This window comes from Bos mutus, unplaced genomic scaffold (assembly GCF_027580195.1).
Source record: "Bos mutus isolate GX-2022 unplaced genomic scaffold, NWIPB_WYAK_1.1 CTG347, whole genome shotgun sequence".
NCBI lineage: Eukaryota > Metazoa > Chordata > Mammalia > Artiodactyla > Bovidae > Bos > Bos mutus.
This window is the reverse complement of record NW_027219834.1, coordinates 4761-15109: the sequence shown is the minus strand read 5'-3', so window position 1 is coordinate 15109 and position 10349 is coordinate 4761. Positions and strand designations below refer to the sequence as shown.

Below are 10349 nucleotides of genomic sequence, written 5' to 3'. Positions count from 1 at the left end.
TCCTGAAAATTATGTGTAAATTACAATTTTAAAATTATTTTTAAAACCACGGGGATTTTTTTTATTTATAGAAAAGCTGCAGTGGATCCTTTTTGAGTTGGAGAATCCTTTTGAAATATGAATAGTTGGCTCTTAACATGCTGATGTACGTTTCATTTTATTGTGTTTACTTGAAGTAGAAACCCTCTACATTTAATATAGTAATAAACTGCATAATTAATATTGTTATAATTACAATGATAAAAGCAGTCTTTCTGATTTCAGTGATGGCTGTTCTTCATGAGAATTTCTTTTAAAAAGAAAAATGTAAAGTGCAGTGGTGGAAGAGTTATTTTAAAAATTACAATAGCTATGACTCCTTTTATCACAAGGCTTTCCTTAACTCTCATTCAACATCACTCATAGCCAGGGAAAGGCTTCAATAGCTGACGCGTGGGCTGTTCTGGGACAGAGGAGAGAAAAGTGATCAACCAGGTTGTAGAATGAAAAAAGGTTTTGAGTATTGTATGTAATACTGATTTTAATACTTGGTCTTCAACAATAACTCTTTTTCCAGAAACCATTTATGCACTTCCCTGGTGGCTCAGACGGTAAGGAATCCACCTGCAATGCAGGAGATGCAGGTTTGATCCCTGGGTTGGGAGGATCCCCTGGAGAAGAGAATGGCCACCCACTCCAGTATTCTTGCCTGGAGAATCCCCATGGTTGGAGGAGCTTGGTGGGATACAGTCTGCAGGATCATAAAGAGTCGGACATGATTGAGCAACTGTTGGAGGCCAGCGTGAGGCACTCCGCCCGTGGCAAAGGTCATGAGGAAGGAGGCTCGACATACGCAAAGGCGGGATCGAGCCCCAGGAGTCCCCCTGGAAATCCTCGAGCATCTACCCCCATAACCAGAGCCTGTCTACTTTACTACTTTGTACTCTCACCTACACCTCTGACTTTATGGGGGGCTGTCCCCCACCACCTCGTTTGGAGAAGGAGTTAACTTAGAGCTCCAGTTAACAAAAACTCCTGGGTGCGACAAGGGTGTTTTAACCTACAAACTCCTCTGAAGGTTCTCTAGCCTGCCTGACAGGCTTGTCGGGCCACATGTGATTGCTCACAGCCTCCCAACCGTGAGAGGCACAAGATGCTTTAAACCTTCTAAAAACAGATTCCTTAGAAAAGTTAGAAAACCATTAGTATAAGTATAGTGGGCTGATTAGAAATTGTATTGCTGAAGGGTTTTTCATTTGTTGAGCCAATGTTTGTTGCTAAGTCTCCACATTCCCTGCCCTTACACACATTAATGAATATATAGAAGAAATAAGTATTAACCTTTGATATTAATCACGTTAGACCTTAGGCTAAGTAAATTCTTTCCTTAATTAAAACCCACTACACCCTCACCCTATAGGAATGTAACTTTATCTGGTACCTTCGGAAGGTGGAGTCTTTTTGAAGAATAATCACCCCTGGAGAAATAAGTGTCCTGGTTGACTGACCGCTGTCACAAGGAGAGGGTCATAAATCGTCAGCAGGCCCCCTGGCCAGAAGATGATGTAAATACCCCTAAGACCTCTGTATACATTTGTATGAAGCACCTGACTTTGATAAAAGTCAGGACTGCTGACCCCACATGACTTTTGTATAACACCTCAGTGTATAAAAACAGACCCTGGAAAATAGAGAATCGGGATCAGTTTCTCGAAATACTGGTCTCCCCATGTCACTTTCTCTCTCAAACTCTGGCTGAGTCTCCATATGGAGCGCGGAACCCGCCATGCTTACTAATTATGCCTAGGCTTCTAAGATCCGACCGGGGAGGCCTCAGTGTCTCCTCTCCTTTGGGAGAACGGAAGGATGCCTGTGGCCTACGTAAGTGGTGCAAGCTTCTTGTCTTGAAGTTTTATTGGTCTCCCACGTAAACCAAGCTACTCAGCCTCTTTTCTCCACTGAATTTTCCTACTGAGCTATCCTCATTCTATTACTCTTTACATCTCTAATTAATATCTAATTGAAGCTATTGTATCCTTATCCTCGCCGACACCGTCCCCGCTTCGAACTCCCTGGATCAGCCGGGCTGGACCTCGGCAAGCAACTAACACACACATATTTTAAGATGATGAATAGTTCTGATACAAGAAAGTTGCCACATTGTTGCTTAGTATTTCATTTCTTTAGGGAGTAGTTTGTTATAGTAAATTTCAGTTTTTCTATTAAAGAAAAAATTGCAAATTAAACCTGGTAAGATATAAAAAAGGAATAATACATGATGACCAAGTGGGATGTATCCAAGGAGAGTAAGGTTGGCACAATATTAAAAAATCAGTCCATGTAATTCACAGAATAAAAGACAAAAGATGTTTGGTTATTTCAATATATGCAAACAAAAGCATTTAATTTTTTTTTCATCATTTGCCATTTTAAAAAGTCTCAAATGGCTTTGGGTAAAGGGAACAAAGTTTTTGTTTACTTAACAGAAAAGTCATCAGTTTTCATTATTATCTATTCTGTTAATGGGTCAAATATTTTGTACTTTTCAGAATTAATGATGTTTATTTATGTATATAGTTAAGAGCATTCATGCCCAAATTTTCTCCCCTGAAAATGCTTTTTTATTATCATGTATTCTTTATTACCAGTGGTGTTAAACAAGATCTCTTCCAGCAAAAATAGATTTCATTCCATATAAACTCAGAAAAATGAAATGAATGTCCATCTTATTTTATTTATTTTATTTTTTTGGCCACCCCGTGTGACTTGGGCTTTTAGTTCCCTGACCAGGGACTGAACTCCTGCTCTTGGCAGTGAAAGTGTGGAGTCCTCACCACTGGACCACCAGGGAATTCCTTGAATGTCCATTTTAAGTGAGATCCGCACTGTGCTGTGCTTAGTTGCTGAGTCGTGTCCAACTCTTTTCAGCCCCATGGCCTGTAGCTCACCAGGCTCCTCTGACCATGGGGATTCTCCAGGCAAGAGTACTGGAGTGGGTTGCCAGGATTCACACAAAACACTGAACACTAATCTTGTAATGAGCCATCTATTATATAAAAGTAAAATGTCTTCTTACTCTACTTACAATCACTCACTAAATCAGTAAATATGTATTAAATACTGTTATGTGCTAGCTGCTAAGGGTACAATGGTCTTAACCCCACTTTCTGGGAGTCTAGTCTATGGCCCAGGACAGAAACAGATAGTTACCACACTGAATACGAAGTACTATCCTGTAAGAGAAACATGCACAAAGAAAGAGCAGTTGAAACAAGGATAAGAAACTAACTGATTCTGCTTGGAGGAACTTGGGGAATTTTTAAATTTTCACAAACAATTTAAGCAAACCAATTTACTGAGCAAAGCTTCCCTAATCTCTTAAGGAAAAAAAAATTAAACCTTTAATGGCTTCTCAACGTAGCAGTATCTCTTCCCTTAGGCTACAACCACATAAAAACCCTTACGAATTTTACATACAAAAAAACAAGACTTTCATTTTGGGCAATTAAAAAATAGACTTTTCAAAAAAAAAAAAAAAGACTTTCATTTCCCAATTCTTTAGGAATGGCTGAAGTTTTGATAATTGATAAAATCTATAGTTTACCCCTACATAATGGAAATTATTTCTGTGTTTTAGATAGGTAGAACAGGGTACTGTTTTTAAGAACATATATTGTTATGAACAAACTAACTGCAGTTGTGGAATAACTGTATAATGATATGGCAGGAGAGGTGGCGAGACAGGATAGAGAAGCTCACTGTGTGGCCTGAAGCTGGAGAGTCCTGGATTCAAATTCTGACCCTGGGTCTTACTGCTTATGTCTTCACAGTAGTAGTGGGAAATTTTATCAGTTTATCTTACCTTCAGTTTTCTCTTCTATAAAATTGAAGCAGTTACGATTACCTTTTAAATTTATTATGAAGGTTAAATAAAGTAATGTAGGAACGGGACTTTCCTGGTGGTCCAGTGGTTAAGACTCTGTGCTTCCAATGTAAGTGGTGCAGGTTCGATCCCGGTAGGGGGAACTAAGATCCCACATGCCTCACTGTATAACCCCCCTCAAAAAATAATAAGGTAGGAATACTTCCTGAGACAGTGCCTGGCACATACAAGTACCTCTGGGTTGGTGGCTGCTATAATCACTGCCACCATTATCAGTGCCATCATGGTGATGATGATTTTTTTGAAGGATTTATTTATTTATTTATTTTTGGTTACAAAGGGTCTTCGTTACTGCCCTTGGGCATTCTGTAGTTGCAGTGAACAGGGGCTATTCTTTACCTTCTGTGCTCAGGATTCTTATTGCGATGGCTTCTCTTGTTGCAGAGCACAGACTCTAGAGCTCTGGCTCAGTGGTTGTGGCACACGGGCATATGGAATCTTCCTGGACCAGGGATTGACCCAGCGTCCCATGCATTGGCAGGCAGATTCTTAATCACTAGACCACCAGGGAAGTCCATGTTCTTTGTTTTACTTTTGTTATTATTATAGTGTTTTGAGAACAGAAATAATTTTCTCCTTCTGCTGCTGCTGCTGCTAAGTCTCTTCAGTCGTGTCTGACTCTGTGCGACCCCATAGACAGCAGCCCACCAGGCTCCCCTCTCCCTGGGATTCTCCAGGCAAGAACACTGGAGTGGGTTGCCATTGCCTTCTCCGACAAACTATGAACACAATCGGACATTTCTCTGGCTTAAAAAACAAAACAAAAATCAAAGGCTAAACAGAAACCCTCTCTCTGGGGTTTTGACATTTACCATCTGTCACCCTCTAGCAGGGCTTGCTTAAGTTAAAACAGTCATAAATTAAAGACTTCAAAAGTTGTGCTCATTCAAGCTGAAAGGGAAACCAGGGCAAAGTAAACACGGATGGAACACCATTAAGCTATGAGTAGGTGAAGTGTGCGTAGGTGAAGTGTGCGATTATATGGACCTACTTGTGTGTGTTATTTGCTCAGTCATGTCTGACTCTTTGCGACCCTGTGGACTGTAGCCTGCCAGGCTTCTCTGTCCATGGAATTCTCCAGGCAAGAATACTGGAGTGGGTTGCCATTTCCTCCTCCAGGGGATCTTCTGACCCAGGGATTGAACCTGGGTCTCCTGCATTGCAGGTGGGTTCTTTACCATCTGAGCCACCAGGGAAGCATACTTGTGTGGTTTCTGTAAATATGCTAATTAGAATCACTATTTCTGCTTAATTATGATAAGGAGCATTAAGGCATAATTAAACCCTCCAAAAGTGAGCTGGGATGTTTGACTCAACATTGGTGTCTATGATATGCGTGCATGCTCAGTCTTGTCTGACTCTTTGCAACCCCATGGACTGTAGCCTGCCAGGCTCCTCCTTTCCATGGAATTTTCCAGGCAAGAATACTGCAGTGGGTTGCCATTTCCTACTCCAGGTGATCTTTCAGACCCAGGGATCGAACCCGAGTCTACTGCATCTCCTGCCTTGGCAGGCAGAGTCTGTACCACTCTGCCACTGGGGGGGAGCCTTGTGGCTGTTCAGGCCGCAGACTGCAGGTGGCTAAGGCCCCCCTCCCTCCACTGCGCCAGTTTGCCACGCCCCCCCCCACCACACTCCTACATGAGGCAAGGTGATTGTGAAAATGAAATACTAGCTATGGGGCCTGAGAGGAGAGAGAACTGGGTTTTTGAAAATTCATTTAGGGGACATAAAGAAAATAAGGAGTAAATAAAATCTGACAATAAAATGGATAATGAAGGACCTACTGTACAGCACAGGGAACTCTGCTTAATGTTATGTGGCAGCCTGGGTGGGAGAGGGGGGGGGGAGAATGGACACATGAATACATACATCTGAGTCCCTTTGCTGTCCACCTGAAGCCATCACAACATTGTTAATCGGCTGTACTCCAGTGTAAAATAGAAAGCTGAAAACGAAACAGAAACGACAAGTGCAGCTGTGGAGAGAGTGTGGGTAGACACAGCCCAGGTGTGATTAAAGTGGAGAAAATCACAGATTCATTAGATAGAAAGTTCTTGCATCATTTAGACAGGTTTATCTAGGAAGATTCAGGAGGAACTAGAGAAACAGGGGAGCAGGAAAAACTTAGGGGAGTGCCTTACAGAGCCAGGATGAGAAGGACAGATCACCAGCGCCCAGGGAGGACCTGAGGCCTGAACACTGGTGTGCACCCTGCCCCCTCAAAGTGGGAAGAGGCGTGTGATGCTAGGGGAGGTTAAAGCTTTGTGAGATGGGGCAGTTAGACAAACAGCGTGGGTGTGAAGGACAAAGAACATTCCTTTGAATATCCCTAAACTTTTTGGCACCAGGGACCAGTTTTATGAAAGGGGATTTTCCCCATGAATTGGAGAAGTGGGGAAGGTTTCAGGATGATTCAAGTGCATTACATTTATTGTGTACTTTATTTCTATTATTATTACATCAGCTCCACCTCAGATCATCAGGTATTAGATCCCGGAGGTTGGGGACCCCTCTCTCAGCTGTCTCTCCAGGGCATGGCTATCAGGTCACTGAGGCATCTTCTCTGCCTGTCATTACTTAGAGCCTTCAAATAAGAGAATTATCCCCCCAAACAGAAACATTCTCAAAGAAACAGTTTCAAATCTGTGTATATTGGGTAAGTAAGTGGGTGGTGTTTTCTACTATTATTAGGTTTGAGTTTCAAGGGTACCTGATTCCCCTTTGAATTCTAGTACTGCCTCATCATAGCTGCTTCATTGAACCACCTTTTGGTGTGAATCATTGATAGAAGCTAGCCTTTCCATGTGGCTCAGTGGTAAAGAATCCACCTGCCAATACTGGAGACACGGGTTTGATCCCTGGGTCACGAAGATTCCCCTGGGAGAGGAAATGACCACACATTCCAATATTCTTGCCTGGGAAAATCCTATGGACAGAGGAGCCTCGAGGGCTACAGTCTGTGGGGTCCCAAAGAGTTGGATATGACTGAGTGAATCTCTATTTGATTACTAATGTTTTATCATTTTGAAGTTGATTTATTAAAATTATGTAAACATCAAGGTATGTTCATTCCCATTAGTTTTTTGTTGTAGTGGTTGTTTGTTTGTTTTGCTTTTTGGCCACACTATGTGGCATGTGGGATCTTAATTTCCTGACCATGGATTGAACCTGTGACCCCCCTGCATTGGAAGCTCAGAATCTTAACCACTGGACCATTAAAGAAATCCCATCATTAGTTATTATAATAAAATTCCAGACAGAACAAAGCCTTGAAAGAAATACAAGCACTACAGGACAGCCAGGTGCCACCTTAAACTTCAGAGATTTTCCCATGTTGAGTAAAGACGTGAAAAAAATAATTGTTTGAAATCTTAACAGCTGGCCCCATGATTCCTTTTTGGGAAGAGGAAGGAGGGAGCTGTCTCCTTGGGGAAAGCCACTGAGGAGCTAATGCTACAGGCACCTGGACTCCAGGGGAGGGAAAACCTGCCAGGCTGGAGATTAGAGGAAGAGTTTCTTGTTTCTGCTCCTGCAAGGAGAGGGGAGTAGGGGCAGAGGGCAGAAAGGAAAGAAATAAGACCATGAAAGAAAAGCCAGCCGGATGGATGGAAGCTGAGCCCGGGTCAGGGGAAAATGACATGTCAGTGTTAGATGGTAACCCAGCCATTCCCAATCAAATTTGTTCCCTATTACTGGGATGTAAAGCCTGACTTCCATCTCTTTACACACGGAAGCAAGATCTCAGTAGTCTAGAAACCAAGAAAGCCCTTCAGGACTATTTACAAAAACCAAGGTGGGGAGGGTAGAACTTCCCTGGCAATCCAGTGGTTAAGACTTCACGCTTTCAGGGGGTGAAGGTTTGATCCTTGGTAAGGGAACTAAGATCCTACACACTGAACTTGGCCAAGGGAGGGAAAAATGCTATTCTTAAAAATAAAACCAAGAGGGGTGGGCTTTGGGCTTCCCAGGGCTGGAATTGGGACCCAGCTGAACTGACATCTTATTTTTCTTTCCTTTTCCCTACCAAGTTAAGTATAAAAACAAATACCTTTTTGTCTCACGCTCAGCTTTTTTTTCTTGAAGGTTAGAAGTCCTCACTTTGCAGGTTTTGATTTAGCCAAGGATTTCAAAAAACTTTCTGTTCACAGCGTTCAGCTAAAAACAAGTAACAAAAGCTTGCCTGCTTACTCTAATTGCTTTAGATTAAGACCTTATCTTGCCTGGTTCTCCTCCCCTTAACTCCAGCCTCTGTGGTTACTGTCTTGACCTCCTTCCAGGATAACTTGATTCTTGATGTCCTGATTGTTTTTTTAAGTCTTTAAGCTTTCTCACTCCCCCCCCCCATTCTGGATTAAGAGAGGAAGAGAAAGGATTATTCTCTAAAGCAATTCATGGTTCATGTCTAAGAAAAAACAATGGTTTAAGAATTGGGAAACCCCAGGTTCTGGCCTTAGCTCTACTGTTGACTAGCAGACACACAAGCTATTTCTAAAATAAATTAGAATTGCATCTTTTTTTTTTTTTTTTTAATTGAGGTTTCTTTTAAATATTTAATTTATTGAGTATTTATTTCACTGCACCGGGTCTTAGTTGCAGCACATAAGATCAATCTTCCTTGTGGCATGTGGGATCTAGTTCCCTGACCAGGGATCGAGCCCACACCACTGCATTGGGAGCACAGAGTCTTAGCCACTGGACCACATGGGAAGTCCTTGAAATACCTCTTTAATGTCTATTCCAGGCTCAAGTCTGAATCTCTGGACCCTCATAGTTTCCCACCACATTTATTCTCTGCTTTCCCCCAGTACCAAGAAAGAATCTGGTGTATTCATGAATCCTAATTCCAAATCATTAAAAACTGGTTTCTGTCTCCTTTTTTTTTTTCAAACTTTAGAAAACCTAAATAATTAAAACAGAAGAACTTATAAAACATAGTTTATACAGTGGTTTTCTTGCAAGCAGTCTTTAATAGACTTCTTTCAAATTCTGACAAATACACTAGGTGTTTGGTTTGGATATGCAGAACTAAAAATATCTAAAGGAGAGATTTTTAATTACTTAGTTCAATCTGTGAAATTCCTGCGAATTCTATCTGGAAGAAAGAATAAGAAAGAATATGGGGGACTTCCCTGGTGGTCCAGTGGCTAAGACACTAGTCCCAATGTAGGGAGCCTGGGTTTGATCCCTGGTCAGGAAACTAGATTCCACATGCCACAGTGAAGACCTGAAGAAGCCAAATAAATAATGATAAATAAAGAAAATTTAGGAGCAAAACAACAATATATATTTTTAACAAATAGAATATGGGCTTTGCAGTCTGAGAGACCTGGCCTTTTTCTTTTTCATGGTAGCAAGCAAACAGGATTTATTTCAGAGAGAAAGTACAAAACTCTCAGCATAGACACAGAGGAGGTGAAGTGCCCCAGACCGGGGCTTTGCAGTGCAACTTTAGATAAGTTATGTAACCTCTCTGAGCCTCAACTTTTAAAGACATTTCCCTGTTTTATTCATACTTTTTTAACTTTATTTTTTAATTGGAGGAAAATCGCTTTACAATGTTGTGATGGTTTCTGCCATAAAAACATGAAATGCTTCACCAATTTGCATGTCATCCTTGAGCAGGGGCCATGCTAATCTTCTTTGTATCATTCCAATTTAAGTATATGTGCTGCCAAAGTGAGCACTGAGCCTCAATTTCTTCATCTATGAAATGGGAATGATACCTCCCTTGCAGGACTGTTGTGAGGATCACATGCCACGTATATATTAAGTACTCAATACATGTTCATGTTCTCCTCCATTAAACACCATCTTATTTTTTACTTTGCTCACCAAGAGCACACGTTTGGGCCTGAAACAGCCTAGGTTCAATGGCCTGATCCCACAATTTTAGCAACTCGGTGATTTGGGACAAGTTGTTAACAATCTCGGAAGCACTGTTTTCTCATCTGGAAAATGGAGTTAGCACCAACAGTGCCCAGCTCCAGGAAGCGTTCACGAACTAGTCACATCCATCAGAATCACATTAAATCACCATGGAGACAGCAGGGATACTGAGAGAGTGCTGATGTTGAGTGGCTGCTGAGTTGCTGACGAGGGGTCAGCCAGGTGGCCAGGAGGAGGCTCCATCCTTCTCTTTCTTGATTTTACCTTTACTTGCCCCACTTTTCTTTTTTTTTAATATTTTAAATTCTTTTATGGCTATGCTGCTGCTGCTGCTGCTAAGTCGCTTCAGTCATGTCCGACTCTGTGCGACCCCATAGATGGCAGCCCACCAGGTCTCCTCGTCCCTGGGATTCTCCAGGCAAGAACACTGGAGTGGGTTGCCATTTCCTTCTCCAATGCATGAAAGTGAAAATTGAAAGTGAAGTCGCTCAGACGTGTCTGACTCTTTGCGACCCCATGGACTGCAGCCCACCAGGCT

The 10349-nt window shown here is 41.9% G+C and overlaps 1 non-coding gene across 1 annotated transcript; it reads right to left on the bottom strand.

The window, feature by feature from the left end:
- Positions 1 to 9502: 9502 nt before the first annotated feature.
- LOC138986983 (U6 spliceosomal RNA) lies at positions 9503 to 9609 on the bottom strand. Its single transcript, XR_011463502.1, has one exon. It is a non-coding gene; the product is annotated as a U6 spliceosomal RNA (small nuclear RNA).
- Positions 9610 to 10349: the final 740 nt, after the last annotated feature.